Source organism: Triticum dicoccoides, chromosome 2A (genome assembly GCF_002162155.2).
Source record: "Triticum dicoccoides isolate Atlit2015 ecotype Zavitan chromosome 2A, WEW_v2.0, whole genome shotgun sequence".
Lineage (NCBI taxonomy): Eukaryota > Viridiplantae > Streptophyta > Magnoliopsida > Poales > Poaceae > Triticum > Triticum dicoccoides.
The window spans coordinates 412,535,587-412,552,156 of NC_041382.1; positions in this window are offsets into that span (position 1 = coordinate 412,535,587).

The following is a 16,570-nucleotide window of genomic DNA, read 5'->3' on the forward strand; positions in this document are numbered from 1 at the left end:
GCATTCTTGTCCATCCACTTGGCAAGAGAAAAATAAACCAATCAATCAAAACAACAAGTGGATGTCCTCGAATGAGTAAATTATGCAACCAACATGCTCACACAATAAAATAACAAATCAAATATGTGGCAAAGCATGCACAAACAATTCTAGCATCTAACAAGCAATTGGCGATGACTAGGTCATCTATATATGAGTATATTGAGTTAGGAGTCAAATGAGAACATTTGATCATAGGTCATACTCATCGTTTAAGCACAAGTGGGGTTACCACTTTTACATAAAGTGTTGTTGTGTTCACACCATTAGAGTTGCTTTAGCTCAATTCTTAGAGTAAAGCTCCCCCTAGATGTGAGATCCCCCCTAAGAGGGATGAACTAACCTTGGGTTTTGTCGATGATGACTTCATGTAGGTGTTGAAGATGTGGATGCTCTAAGTTGATGTAGATCATTCGAAGCTATCCTTTGGAGTGAGTTGCACTTTCAATACCTACATGGGTTAGTCCCACAAGGAACAAACAAGGATATCCATAAACATAGAGTGATGCACACACAAGATGATGTCTATGAGAGCATTAGGTTACCTTGTCCCTTGTCTTACCAAAAAGAGGGTTTCTGACTCCTTGAACTAGTGCAAGATGTGGAAGTTGATTGCACTTGTTCTTGCCAAAATGATAAGAGTGAAGTATGTTGGCGGAGTCACCCTCAAGAACTCTCTAGTTCTTCTTCTTCGGGATCCACACCATCTTGATGGGAAATCTCGGAGTTGTAGTTGTACTTGATGAAGTGGAACTTGATGTAGTCTTGGGAACCCACTTGACCAAGGCCTTAGGATCTTCTTCAAATGCATCAATTTCCTCTTAAAGCCTGTCATTGCCTTTTTCCTTATGGTCTTGTGGTGGAAGATCATCTTGAGCTTGTGTCCCTTTGAAATAAGTAGGATCATACTTATCTTGTTGAGGAACAAACTTCATCTTGGGGTATTGATCTTCTTCCCACTCAACTCCATTGGCATTGAACTTTCGTTCAAAACCAATACCTTGATTCTTCCGGTGCCTTCCTTGCTTGCGTACAATTTCCTCGAATTGCTTACTCCCGGCAAGGCTCTTGTAAACACCTTTCTCTATGATTCGCTTCAATAAGCTATTTTCTTGCTCAAGTGTAACTTGGCTAAGAGAATCATTAGTGGAATCAAGAGAACTACTAGAAGCAACAATATTGGATTTAGCATGATTATTGTTACTACTAGAGGAAGAATCCTTCTTGTTCTTGTTACTAGACTTGACTTGAGGCATGTAAGTGGATAAGAGTAAATGCTTGGCAATGTAAGAAGAACTTTTCTTACAAAGATCATCATTGATTGCCTTTAAGAACTCATGCTCTTGCTCAAGATTGAGCTTCTCAAAACATAATTTCTCATGAGTCCTTAAAAGTTCTCGATGATCTCCTAAGATAGTTTCATTAGCTAACTTAAGAGTGTTTAGTTCTTTAGTTAGATACTCAATCTTCTCCTTATCATTGTCATTCGTTTCATCTTGATTAGCATGATTAATTGATGTTTCATCATAGTATTCATCACTAGAGTTGTCAACAACTAAATCATCATCACCTAACAAGTCATCTTCATCACTATTGAAATCAACATACTCGGGGTGTGATACCTTTGGACCTTTGGCCATGAAGCATCTTCCAATTCCTTCATTTGGTGAATCAAATATGTCGTAGCAGTTGGTTGACACAAGTGCTAGACCGGCATCACCTTCATCTTGAGTATATTCGAAGTCGGGGTGATAGCTTCTCTCGGAGTGATTGTCGGAGTCGGAGTCGGATACCCATTCACCAACATGAGCTTGATGTCTTCATTTTGTGTAGCTCCTTGATGATTTGTCCTTCCTTTCCAAATCCTTGATTCTCCGAGATGTTCTTCGTTCATAACGATCATCTCTACTCCTTCTCTCTCTTGATGGTGATTCTTCTCTTCTACTCCTTCTTTTTGGAGAATCTTCTCTTCTCTTGTAGGGGGGCGTACACTCATTTGAGTAGTGTGTGGGTCTTCCACAATTGTAGCAGTTTCGCTCTCGACTAGAAGATCTTTTGTCATTGTAGGACCTTGACTTGGAACTTCTCTCTTTGCTTCTACTCTTGTAGAACTTGTTGAAGTTCTTCACAATAAGGCTCAATTCTTCATTGAAGGTTTGTTTCTCACTTGATGATGTGGGAGCTTCACATGAGGCTTTGTAAGCACCACTTGACTTGTTATGAAGCTCCTCCTTATCCTTGAGTGACATCTCATGAGAAGCAATTCTTCCAATGACTTCCGTTGGCTTGAGATCTTTGTAATTTGGCATCATTTGGATCAATGTACATACGGTATCATATTTTCCATCCAAGGCTCTTAGGATCTTCTTGATGATGAATTTGTCGGTCATCTCTTCACTTCCTAAGCCGGCAATCTCATTTGTGATAAGAGCAAGCCTAGAGTACATTTCAGCGACACCTTCACCATCCTTCATTTTGAACTTGTCAAGTTGACTTTGAAGCACATCCAACTTGGATTCCTTGACAGAGTCGGTACCTTTGTGCATATCAATCAAAGTATCCCAAATTTCCTTTGCATTCTCAAGACGGTTGATTTTGTTGAATTCTACGGGGCACAATCCATTGAAGAGGATATCACAAGCTTGAGCATTGTAGTGTAGCATCTTCAACTCTTCCGCGGTAGCTTCATGGTTCGGTTCTCTCCCATCAAAGAATTCACCTTGCAAGCCAATACACACAATAGCCTAAACGGCGGGGTTATGTTCAATAATATGCATTTTCATCTTATGCTTCCAACTAGCAAAATTAGTGCCATCAAAGTAAGGACCTCTACGGTGGTAATTTCCCTCGCTAGACGCCATACTCTCCTAGGTTGTGAAACCAAGGCTATGACCACAAAAAGCTAAGGAAATCAAAGCAAATGGAGACAAAAGCTCTGATAACACTTGTAGGATCAAAAGTATGTCTAGAGGGGGGTGATTAGACTACTTGACCAAATAAAAATCTAGCCTTTTCCCAATTTTAGTTCTTGGCAGATTTTAGCAACTTTGGACAAGTCAAGCAATCTTAACACAATTCAAGCAAGCATGCAAAGAGTATATGAGCAGCGGAAAGTAAAGCATGCAACTTGCAAGAATGTAAAGGGAAGGGTTTGGAGGATTCAAACGCAATTGGAGACACAGATGTTTTTGTCATGGTTCCGGTAGGTGGTGCTATCGTACATCCACGTTGATGGAGACTTAAACCCACGAAGGGTAATGGTTGCGCGAGGTCACGGAGGGCTCCACCCACGAAGGGTCCATGAAGAAGCAACCTTGTCTATCCCACCATGGCCATCGCCCACGAAGGACTTGCCTCACTAGCGGTAGATCTTCACGAAGTAGGCGATCTCCTTGCCCTTACAAACCCCTTGGTTCAACTCCACAATCTTGTCGGAGGCTCCCAAGTGACACCTAGCCAATCTAGGAGGCACCACTCTCCAAGAAGTAACAAATGGTGTGTTGATGATGAACTCCTTTCTTCTTGTGCTTCAAATGATAGTCTCCCCAACACTCAACTCTCTCTCACGGGATTTGGATCTGGTGGAAAGAAGATTTGAGTGTAAAGCAACTTGGGGAAGGCTAGAGATCAAGATTCATATTGTAGGAATGGAATATCTTGGTCTCAACACAAGTGTAGGTGGTTCTCTCTCGGAAAAAGTAAGTTGGAAGTGTAGGTTCGTTCTGATGGCTCTCTCCATGAATGAAGAGGTGGTGGAGGGTATATATAGCCTCCACTCAAAATCTAACCGTTACACATAACTTCCCAAACTCAGTGGGACCGAATGGTTAAACTCGGTCGGACCGATTCAGCAAAGCTAGTGACCATTAGGGTTTTCGGTGGGACCAACATGCAACTCGGTAGGACCGATATGATTAGGGTTAGGGCATAACATAGTCTCGGTGAACCCGATTACACAAACTCGGTGAGACCGATTTTGGTAATAAGCTAACCAGAGAGTTGGTCAGGTAAACTCGGTGGGACCGATCGCTCATCTCGGTGAGACCGAAATATTACAAAGGGAAAACAAAGAGTTTACATTGCAATCTCGGTGGGACCGATCGCTCATCTCGGTGAGACCAAAATGTTACGAAGGGAAACAGAGAGATTACAACCCCATCTCGGTGAGACCGAGATCCCTATCGGTGAGACCGATTTGCCTAGGGTTTGTGGCAGTGGCTATGACATTTGAAACTCGGTGGCGCCGGATAGGAAGAATCGGTGGGGCCGAGTTTGACTTTTGGTTTAGGTCATATGTGGATGTGAGAAAGTAGTTGAGGGTTTTGGAGAATATCACTAAGCATTTTGAGCAAGAGACTCGTTAAGCAACACCTCATCCCTCCTTGATAGTATTGGCTTTTCCTATAGACTCAATGTGATCTTGGATCACTAAAATGGAAAATGTAGAGTCTTGAGCTTTGAGCTTGAGCCAATATTTTGTCCTTACCATTTTGAGGGGTCCACTTTTCTCATCCATGCCATGCCAATCATTGAGCTTTCCTAAGATATTAATCTTGAAATAGCATTAGCTCAATGAGCTATATGTTGTTAGGAATTACCAAAACCACCTAGGGATAGTTGCACTTTCAAATATGCATATAAAGGAGGAACGTCTTCAAATTCTTTGTTTTAGGCAAATCTTGAAGATTAATTGTGTGACCCGGCGTTGGCAACAATCATGAACCGGAGTCTATAAGAGTCATGACCTGGAATCATCAGTTTTTATAACTTGGCAATTTTGGATAAACCGGCAAGTTTTATATCTTCAAGCCGGCTGAATATTAGTTAAATATTTGAAGACCAATATTTTTGTCAAGTCAGAGCATTGAAGGTCGATTCAAATGGATTCTTTTATTTACAATTTCCTTCTGGAAGCAAATTGATTATGAAGCTGGTTTATTGACCTGGATTTTCTAGAAGAAGGAAATGCCAAGGACTTAAGAATGTTCAGGTGCCGGTTTACAAGAGTTCTTAACCCGGAATACAACCTGTCAAATTTGTTCTTGTGTTTATTTTGCAGCATAAGTTTACCATGGATAAATCCAAGCTAAACTTGGGGGCTAATGTCGGGGATATACCCCGCGGCGTAACCCGGTCGGAAGTATAACCCGGCCGGACTTGGCGACTCACGGGTAACCCGCCCGATCTTCGCGACTTATTAGTAACCCGGCGGACGGGTCAGATGAATGACAAGGCCCAAGGCCCAGAAGTCCGGTTCATGTTATGGTGGGCCGGTTTAAGAGGAAAGCATAAGGAATATTATCCTACAAAGGAAGCAAGACTAGGACTCCACTTGTAATAGAGTAATCCTAATCCTAATAGGACTCCACATGTAACCCGCCCCTTCAACATATATAAGGAGGGGCGGGGCTCCCCAAAGGGGGATAGCAAGAAGATAATCTCTAGGGCTAAACACAACTAGGAGAGCCGGTTTACGGCGACTCCCTCATGAGCATAATGAGAGCTAGCCACAAACAGATGTAGGGTTGTTACCGGATGATGTTTCCCGGGGCCCGAAGCTGTCTAAATCCTTGTCTTGTGTTGTGTCTCTCAATTCCTCTCAACCCCTCTCAAGCTACCACATATATGCATTGGCCTCACGATTAAGTCCTCACACTAGGACATCTGCCGTGACAATTCTACGACAATTGCAGCAGTATCAGTGTTACCTAAGGAAATCACACTTTGATGGCAAGTCTATAAACGAATTTCCGATGAAGTCTCCTGTGCTAAATTTAGAAGACATTGAATGGAAAAACCTTGTTATGCACTGGTCTCGTTCCCAGGATGAGGTGCTGTCTAAGATATCACATGACAATTTTAACTTCTACTTTTTCGCATGTGCCTTACGGATCTTTTTTGCAGGAAATCAGCTTGAAGAAGAATTCTGGTTTGAAAAGAACGACAGGATATCGCAAATATGTTGCCTGCTGCTTTGTTATTGTTAGTACATGTTGTCCTATATCACTGTACTTGCATTCATACATGGTTCATTAGGTGACAGCAGTATGCATGATAGCTTGCTTATCAATTGTTCGCTCCAAATTATCTGATCTGTATGAATGGTTACATTAGTGTAGAATATATCCAATGTCAATGATTTTTTTAGCTCTACATTGTTCTTGTAAGTAACTGATGTCCTTTATCAGTATACTTATATTAACAGGTAGTTGTTCATGTACCATCACTCTGCAGCTTATTTTCCTTTTCCCTCCATTTTCTATGCATCAGATCTATATTTACCCTTACCATAACGTTGGATAACACCGATGGTTCTGAAGAAGTTTAGCTCTGCATTGCTCTTGGTTGTACCTTTTTCATGTATCGTTGTACTTACATTTACAGCTACTTGGTCATGTAGCATCACTCTTCATCTTATCTTAAATACTCTCCATTTTTTATTATCACATCTATATTTACTCTTAACAAAATGTAGAATAAAGGCAATGCTTATGAAGAAGATTCTATGGTAAACTTCTTGAATGCCCCCCCCCCCATCAGCATGGACAAGGGATTTATAGAGCCTGTCTTCACCAATAATGTAAGTTTTTCCTTCTCAAGCCTTCAAACTTTGTTGTGTATATTTGGTTAGGCGTGACTGCAACAGCTGTTTATTTTTGGTGTTTGCATTAATTTGCATGTTTAAAGTTTATTATGTAGTTCATAAATAAAAGTTTGTCCTTCTCAATTTAAGTTTTCAGTTGTACAACCAAGTTCCTTCTTCATACCATGTAAACTAAACTATACAGAGCAAGTGATCTTCTTTTACACTGCATGTATGCTTCTGTTCTTGATCCGTAATCCAGTGGTGTGGTGAACCTACCCACTACAACACAATGTCATATTCTGCAATGTCTTAACTATGAACAATGTCATATCATTCTACTATTATTTTGAACTGTCTCTTTATTTGCCAATCTGAAATGGCATAAATTGACAGCACACTAACCATTGATACTTATGAGTTCTTGATCTGTAATCCAGTGGTGTCGTGAAGCTGCCAACTCCTTCACAATGTCATTTCCTGTCATGTCTTAACCTGAACAATACCATATTGTGTTAATGCTATTTTAAACTGTGTCACTTTATTCGTCAGTAAGAAATGTGATGAATTGTCAGCACTGATACTTATATGTGCAAATCATGTCATCTATCTGTTTCTTTATCTTTTAGAGTGAGGAGGATATAAGTGTCAAACAAGTGCATTTTCATCAACTAACCTTTCTTGAACTCTATTGAAGTGCTATCGGTTTTGTATATTATTTTGTCGGCGTGTTTATTTGCATTGGTGGTGATCTTTGATGCACAGTGTACGTAATCTGCTGTCTACTTGTGCTTTATTATCATAGTGGCGAACTTTGATGCCCATTGGATGTAATATCCTGTAATTTCTTTATTGTATAGTCTAGTTTTTTTCTTATTCACGATGCCGCAGTTATTATACTGTATATATATCATATCTTCGTAGTAAACCAGCCAAACCATAAAATGATGGTACATAATCGGGCTGTCATGCAAATCACTACATAATCAGTCCATTAACAGGCCTAAATGTAAACTGGCCCACTAGTAGATTTGGGCCTCTAATAGGCCGAGTAAACCGCCGGCCCTATTTTCTGCAAGAAAACTCAATGGGCATTTAGGAGGCTGAAAAGTAGGTTGGGCTTGAAATGTGTCGAACATCTCACGGGCCGGCAGCAGGCCGAAATACACCCCGGCCCATGATTGTGCCAATCACATCACGGGCCGTTAACAGGCCAAAATTGTCTTGGTCCTTATTTGGCCCAATCAGATTATCGGTGGTGAGCAGGCTGGATGCAAACCGGGTCGTAGTTAGGCCCAACTATATGACGGGCTTTTAACAGGCCGAAATGTTAAACAGGCCGAAACTAATATCAGGCCGAATTACTAAATGGGCCTTTAGCAAGTGGGCCCAAAAGCATAGCGTCCAGTTGACGGGTCGAATCTGATATGGGCCATAATTTAGCCCAAAGCCTCTTAAAGGGTCGGATCTGATCTGGGTCGTACTTTAGCCCAGAACTTGGTAGGCTTTTAATGGGCCGGATCTCATATGGGCCTTTATTGGGCCCGGAACGTGGCAGGCTATTAATGGACCGGATCAATTATGGGCCGGCATTTGGCCAAAAACATGGCAGTCTGTTAATGGGTCGGCCCATTAGTGTCCTCAAAATCTTGTGGGCCTTTAGCCGGGCCGGCCCATTATGATGGGCGAAATCTCGTGGGCCTTTAGCTGGGCCGGCCTATTATGGTCGGCGAAATCTCGTGGGCCTTTAGTTGGGCCGGCCCATTATGGTCGGTGAAATCTCGTGGGCCTTTAGTTGGGCTGGCCCATTTAATCTTTATGGGCCACTTTTGGGCCGTGCCACGTGTCGACCTATCATAGGCGCCTCCTGTCCAATGAATGGATGACATCTATCCCAACAGTGAGCCAACACGTGTTTCCTCCGGCCAATGACAATTTTACACGTGGAAAATCCTTATTGGTCCGGGCTGTTAATGGGTTATCGGATCCAAAACAGGACCCGATAGCTTAACGGCGACCCGTTACGGTGGATGCCACGTGTCGGTCACCCTTGACGAAAGCACTTCCATGACGCGCGATTTATCGTCATGGAAGTGGACACTTCCGTGATGATAATTTTGGTAATTTCATGGAACACTTCTACGACAGCACAGGTATGACTATCTTGATTTTGTCATAAATTTGTCATGGATGTACATGCATGACAGAAAACGTGACCTACTGTGACAAACACGTATCATCACGGAAGTGTCTTTTTTTGTAGTGAGAGTAGACACCCACACGAGGGAGACGGATCTCTCGGTGGTGTACACCATCGACCCGGCCGTGGTGGACGACTACATAAACAACGTTGACTAGTTGCTTGCTGGAGACAAGTACAAGGTGGTCGGCATCGACCTCCAGTACACCGCAGTTGTCCCGGCATAGATTAGAAGGTTGTTGTCGCCTAGTTGTGTGTGTGCCATCATGTCCTCATCTACCACTACTGCATGGCCACAGAGCCTTGTGACCGTTTCAACAGGTTTGTCAATAGCACCGACTACAAGTTCGTCACGGTGGAAACCACCGATGATGTAAAAGCGTTCAGTGTTACGGGCTTGGCCTGCAAAAACCTTGTCGAAATCCGTGACCAGTACAGGGTCTGGGGCAGCATGAAGGACTCCTTGGTCGAACTCACCTCAGCCATCATCGACCCCTACTACGAAAAGATGAAGCAGGATGCCCAGAGAACAAGTCCCATATCCTGGCACAGGGCCTAGATGCGGCAACTGGATGAACCTCACCTCAGGTTCGCGGCCAAGAGCGTGTACACAAGCTACGAGATGCACATGCAGATTGTTGACAAGACGAAGTGCCTCGTTACCCAAATCGACCCAAATCGACCAGCCCGGATCGAGCCACAAGCAGAGCAAGCATCACAAGTAGATGATGATCAGATGATCGTTTATGCTAGTTAATCATGCATGTAATATATAGCTTACTTTATTGGTGTGTGGAAATGTCATGTGTGTAGTAGCCACCTATGTAATTATGCATGTAATAGTTTACTTTGGTGTGTTTAAATGCCATGGTTGTAGTAGCCACCTATGTAAGTGGATGTTTAATTTGGTTATGCAAGCATGTCCTTATAAGTGTGTGTGTGTGTTTGTGTGTGTGTATTACATGTTGTTGTTCTGTATGCAATCCCATCGCACAACACACACGTCTTATTAGCAGCAATCGTCTGTGTTATTATCGGTCTTCGCACACATTTCTGATTATAGACCTATTTGCCGCGTATCACACACATCTTTTCAAGTTGAACCATTTCTGTTCTCATGTCTCAACACAAACAGTTCATCCGAGTGAACAGCATGCTGTATATCGCACACACCTTCATCTGGTTGACCGTTTCTTTTGTGTTGCCTAATCACAAACAGTTCATCCGAGTGAACCGTATGTTGTATATCACACACACCTCCATCTGGTTGCCCGTTTCTTTTGTTCCTCGTCATCGCAAACAGTTAATTGAACTGAACCGTATGTCCTACATCGCACACGCAACTAAAATCTGAACCGTGTTTGATGGCTCCACCATCACAAACATTTTGCACCTTTTCTGACGGATTTTTCACCACCGTTTGCGATTATGGCATCACACACAGTTTCGTCGAAGGGTCTCTAATCGTAGTATCGTGTTAGCAGCATCCTGAAGTAGTGTGATAACCCGTTAACAGCCCGGACCAATGGGGATTTTCCATGTGTAAAATTCTCATTGGCCGAAGGAAACACGTGCCAGCTCGTCATTGGGTCAGATAGGCACCTATGATATGTCGACACGTGCGACGGCCCACCACTGGCCCATTTAGCTTACAAAGGCCGGCCCATTTGACTTGGTCAAAAGTTAGCGGACCGGCCCATGAAAAGCATGTTAATGGTCTGTTTGCAAATAGCCCATTTCACGGCCCGGTAACTCACGGCCCGTTGGGGCCTTCCCGAAATCGGCCCAACAACCTCATGTGGGCCGTCGAATATAACACCAGTCCATTTCACTTTTGGCCCATGTATGGTGCGCGACGTCTTTCAGCCCATATGAGGCCTTTCGTATCTTTAGGCCCTTTAGTGGCCCACGGTGACTCTAGCCCATAATGAACAGTAAATTTCTTTGTACCCATTAACGGCCCATGATTCACATGGGCCATTTCCAGCCCATGTTAGCTTTCGGCCTACTGACGGACCATACGTTCTTGGGCTCCTTTCCGACCCTCGATTACTTTCGGCCCGTTACTGGCATATTCCCCTAATGGGCCAAATTCGGCCCGTGGCAAGAATCGGCCCGTTTGTGGCATGATAACCCATTGTGCCGTTTCGAGCCCGTCCTATATTCTGGCCCATTAATGACCCGTTATGCCTATGATAGAATTACGCCTTTGCTGTCCTCCGACCTGTTAACGGCCCGTTATCGTGTTGGGCCGATACCATTTTTCTGACGGCCCAAGGCCCGCCGATTCTACGGCCCATTGGAGGCCCATTTATCCGATGGCCCGTAGGAGGCCCATGGATCCTACGGCCTGTAGCAGGGTCGCGGTTACCACGGTCCGTATATGGCCCATGGTTGTTGCTGGCACTAGCAAACCAGGGGAAAAGAAGACTAGGAAATAAATAAGCCCAAAACTAATGCTAGGCTATTAAGGCGATTGCACAGATTACATCCACTGGGCATCAAAGATTGCCACCAGTGCAAATATAGGGAACACCCTACACTATACAAAAATGGCTTGTTGTTTTCTTCAGGCGGTGGCTGCACATTAAGAACAAATTTTGTATCGCAACAAAACAAATTACAACCATAAAACAAAAGGAAGGTTGGCATAAAAGTTAACAGTCTGGCAGATAAATGCACCACCAGAAGCTCAGTTCATTTGACCTGACTGTTATGTTTTCATGATGTATTGTCCGATGGAGCACCATAACCTTCGCCTTCATTTCTCCTAGGCTCCTGAACAACATAGCAAATGTCTGATAGTCTGGTTTCAAAACCATGCATATCTTGACGACATCGAACAATGGTTGTCCTTGTTTCACAAAGGGTCTCTGTTAGGGAATGGACTTGTGTCTGGAGCAGATATAACATTGTTTTGAGCTTGCATATCTTGATCATGAGGCAGTTTGGACGAGATTGCCTCAACAACCAACCCAGTATTACGCAGGAACGTGCTTTTGGCATTGTTAGTGGACAGGTACTGACCCACTGCGGTAAGAGCTGGCATTGCGGTTATAGTTGCCTCGTCACCTTCAGAAGGTGGCGGTTCCACCATTTTTCCATAGCTTGCTGAAACTTGAGTTTTACCAGAACAGAAGATATTAAGGAGGCAGCAAAACCAAACAAAATAGCTTTGGTCTATATACAGAACTTATTCTGGTGAACCCATGTAAAATATTAGTTATATTGTACTACAAAGTACATAATAAAACCAGGTTCCAAACATATGACCATGTACCATGGCCAATGTTTTGTCTATTTCTTCACATTGTATTGACAGCTAAGGATAAAGAGACAAAGTTTATAATACGGTAAGCATAGTATGACATTATTCATATCACAAAACAACTGAGAACAGACAAACAGGCAATTGTAACGTTGTGTGGGCAAGTCCAGCATGGAACTAGATTACAGATCAAGATCAAAGGAACATCACTCCTCTCTTTTAAACCTTGTAAGGTGCAATGATACGCTAAGACAATTGTGTATAAAATTGAAAAGAGTAATAGACATTGGATACAAACCATGCAGTTCAATGCACAAGTCAGAGTAAGTAGTAGTTAAAAGTCATGAGGATTAAGGACTTACAACAGTGGCTTTGACTGGTGTAGTCATGCCCTTCGTCTTGCTGGTGTGAAAGTCCTTGAAGATTTCCACAGCATTTGGTTCAGGTACTTTTTGGTCCTTGTGGGATTTCCTCTGCATTTGGAATAAGTCAATATAGATCTGATAATATCGTATGGCGAAAAGAGTGAAACAGCAGCTAATTACAAGAGCATCGTAGTGTGTAATATAGCTACGAGATCCTGTCGTCTGTTGGAATTTCACTTTCATACGGTTGGCGTTGCTCTTTGAATAGTTCACCTACAAGAAGATAGATTTGTGATGCACATACGTAAATAGGACTTCAACATGTGATCTAATCACATATATATAATGTACCTGATACTTTGGATCAGACCAATGTTTAACGAGGCCTCTCGAGTCTTCATCCGATATATTTTCTACTGGAGATGTTTGGGCAAGTTCACTGTTAGCCTTGCCTTCAAAGTGAGTTTTCCTCAAGTTATACCGATACTATCGCAGAGCAGACTTGAAAACATGGGTGCAAGCTTGTCTGGTTGCATCATCTTGGCTATCCAACTTGAACCTCATATGTTGAAAATTATGGGAGTCTCATTATCAGCAACCTAGAAAGTATGGGACGGAGCAAGACGGTATTACTAGTTTCCATACATAACCATACTACAGATAAATGGTCGAGGAAGGTGTTGAACTGGGTTTCATCTTTGTCATTCCTGTACTGAATCCATGTTGGGAGGATACGTACATGACACCTAACGGCAACCGCTGCCTCTGATACTTACTTGGCTGACTCTGTAGCATCACGTGGCCTTTCTAAACCTGCCTCAAAACGGATCTCCATTCTTCCTCCTCTAGATTTAGTTAACTATCGAGCATTATCCCTGATGTTTGTTTCCTCTTGCGCCTAGGTGCTAGTCCAACAACGAACATAGGAAGTGTTAGTGTACATCAAACTGTTAGACTACCTATAAAGAAGCATGCAACTGTAACTTGACTCCAGCAACTACCTTCTTGTTGTTGAAGCTCACAAAGTTCATATGATCTTGCCAACTCGTCTTGTGTCAAGAGTGCTTCGGAAGTAGTGTCATGTGGCAAGGGAGCTTGGGAATGTGTTGCTAGCTGAGTTGACCAACGAGTAACTCTTGCAGCTAGTGGTACTATGGAAGGTGTTGCAACAACTAGGGTTGTCTCTTCTTGTTTGGTGGAAGCTATTGGTTTCTGTTTGGCTTGTTCTGCAACTTGTGTACCACATGATACCCCATTTGTACAATTTTCTGCTGGACTTTGACCTTCTATTGCACCATCAGTACCAGCAGAATCTGCAGGATTCTTCCGCTTCCCTTTCCCTGTCATTCTGTGTTCCTTCCTCTTTCTCAGTGCCATGTTAAGTCAAGCCGACAAGAAAAATGAATAACAATTTAGTTCTTCAGAACAAATTGATGCGTGATACAGACGAACTGAACTTTGATGTTAGACAACCACATGATGGGAGGATATAATATGTCGAAAAACAGGACGGCATGAGATAACCAGCACTATGATGTGTAAACTAAGCAGAAGACATTTCACTAAATTATAAGCAATGCAATGGAAGGTAGACACCATATGAAAGATGCTACAAATATCGCTTTGCCAAGTTAACAGTGTCTCGTCATAACTGGCATTTAAACAAATGTGAAGCAGTACAAGAAATAAATCATATGCAAGATGCAAACAACATCACACTACCAAGTTAAAGGTCTCTCGTCATTAGTGCCATTGCATATTTCACAGCTTATGATATGTAAACTAAGGAGAAGGCATTTCAACAAATTAGAAGCAACGAAATCTAGACACCATATGAAAGATGCAACGAATATCACTCTACCAAGTTAAAATTGTGTCGTCATAAGTGCCATTTCAACAAATTAGAAGTAGTACAAGCTAGAAAAGAATGTGAGATGTAACCTATATCACACTCCCAAGTCAAATGTGCCTTATGATAAGTGATTGTTGCAAGTTACACAACAATAGTACTTCGATGTAAGAACATGGTGTGATAAACAGATATTGTATGTTCTAGAAATAGGAACACGTGTCTTATTCACAAGTATAATGTGTAAAGTAAGAAGATGGAATTCAACAAAATTAGAACCAATACAAGCTAGACATCATACATAACATGCAACCACATATAACAGTGCCAAGTTAGAGGGAGCACCTGTGATGGTGCACCAGGGGAGACGCGCTCATCATCAACACAGCTACATTGAGTGTCTATGCATGTGTTGTCTTGCAAATCTTCTTGGGGGTGGAGTAGAATCTGTAGAGGCCCTCTGTTTGGAAGCAGCACCTTTATCCACTGCCTTGCTACTTTCCTTCCACTTTATTGATTTTGAATTGTCGAGTAAAACTAACAAGAAAAAGAAATAAAATCACTCTTCAGAACTCATTCATGCATTGTACTGACAATCACTACTTTGATGTAAGGCAAACACATGATACTAGGATAGAATATGTACGAAAAACAGGACAACATGGCATATTCACAACTGTTTGTGTAAACTAAGCAGAAGCCATTTCAACAAATAAGAAGCAATGCAAGCTAGACACCACATGAAATATGCAACCAATATGACTCTGCCAAGTTAAAAGCATCCCATCATAAAATGGCGTTTCAACAAATTAGAAGCAGCGCATGCTATAAATCATATGAAAGATGCAACTAATATCACACTGCATATACTAAAGGTGTCTCGTCATATTGATTCATGCGGGATACAAAGAAAACAATAGTTTTATGTAAGGACATGCTTAATAGACAGATGTACTATGTACTAAAAACAGGAAGGCATGTCACATTAACAGGTATAATGTATAAACTAAGCAGAATAGCACATGCAATTTAACCAGATTGGAAGAATTACAGTCTAGACACCATATGCAACATGCAACCACATATCACGCTGCCAAGTTAGAGCAAGCACCAGCGATGCTCGTGTAGGGGAAATGCGGTAATCAAGTAGAGAGCTACGTTCACTATCTTCATCTAGCCTTGTTGTTTCTTGAGAATCATGTCGAGAGGCTGACGCCGCATTCTTTAAATGAGGATCTTTACTCATAGTAGTCAACTGGCCTGACTGCCTCATCATAAGTGATTGATGAGGGATACACAAGAACATTAGTTTTATGTAAGAACATGGTTAATATACAGATGTACTAGTATGTACCATAAACAGGAAGGCATGTCATGTTCAAAGGTATAATGTGTAAGCTAAGAAGATGCAATTTAACCAAATTGGAAGCAATGCAAGCTAGACATCCGACTGGAGTGGTGAGCATGATCATCTAGGACCTGAGAGCCTGGTGGGAAGCGGGCTGCTTCGCCACCATCGTGGCTTTTTAGTTGGCTTCCAGGTGATGCATGTCTGTGTTGGGCTTGACACTAGCTCGGCCAGTGCCCTGACTAGCTATTTGTTTTCTGGTGCTCCCGGGATGGTTGTTCATGTAAAAAATATCTTTCCTTATCTTAATAAAGACCAACTTCGGCCTTTCGAATACAAGCTAGACACCATATGCAACATGCAACCACATATGACACCGCGAAGTTAAAGCATGCACTTGGGATGGTGGTTCATTGCGAGCGAGATCATCAACTCCAGATCTACGTTTACCGTCTCCATCTGCTGACACTACACCCTTTAAAGTGTTGAAACGTGTCTGGCCTAGCCGTGTACAAAGCTGGAGCGACTTCTCTCTTTTCTTTTTCTGCTTCTATCAAGGCAGACTCTGAAATATCCTTGCATAAAAACACAATAGTGAGAGTATGGGTGAAGTGTGTGCAGAACTAGTGCACTATAAAAGTAGCAGATAGCAGGTGGCTGAAAAACAAATGACAGGAGACATATGATAGCTCTACAACATTGCATGGCAAACAAAATTAGATTCTACTCCGTATGATTTTGTAATATATGAGAACAAGGATGGCTGGGAGATGCAGGTACTCCTCCAGCACACCACCACATGTGGTCCTACCAAAATAATAGTCAACTGAAAATAAATATGTCGGTCAATTTTTTTATGAACCGTCCGATCTGTAAGGAACGGACAGATGGCCTTCGTCTACCTCCCGCTAGTCATTG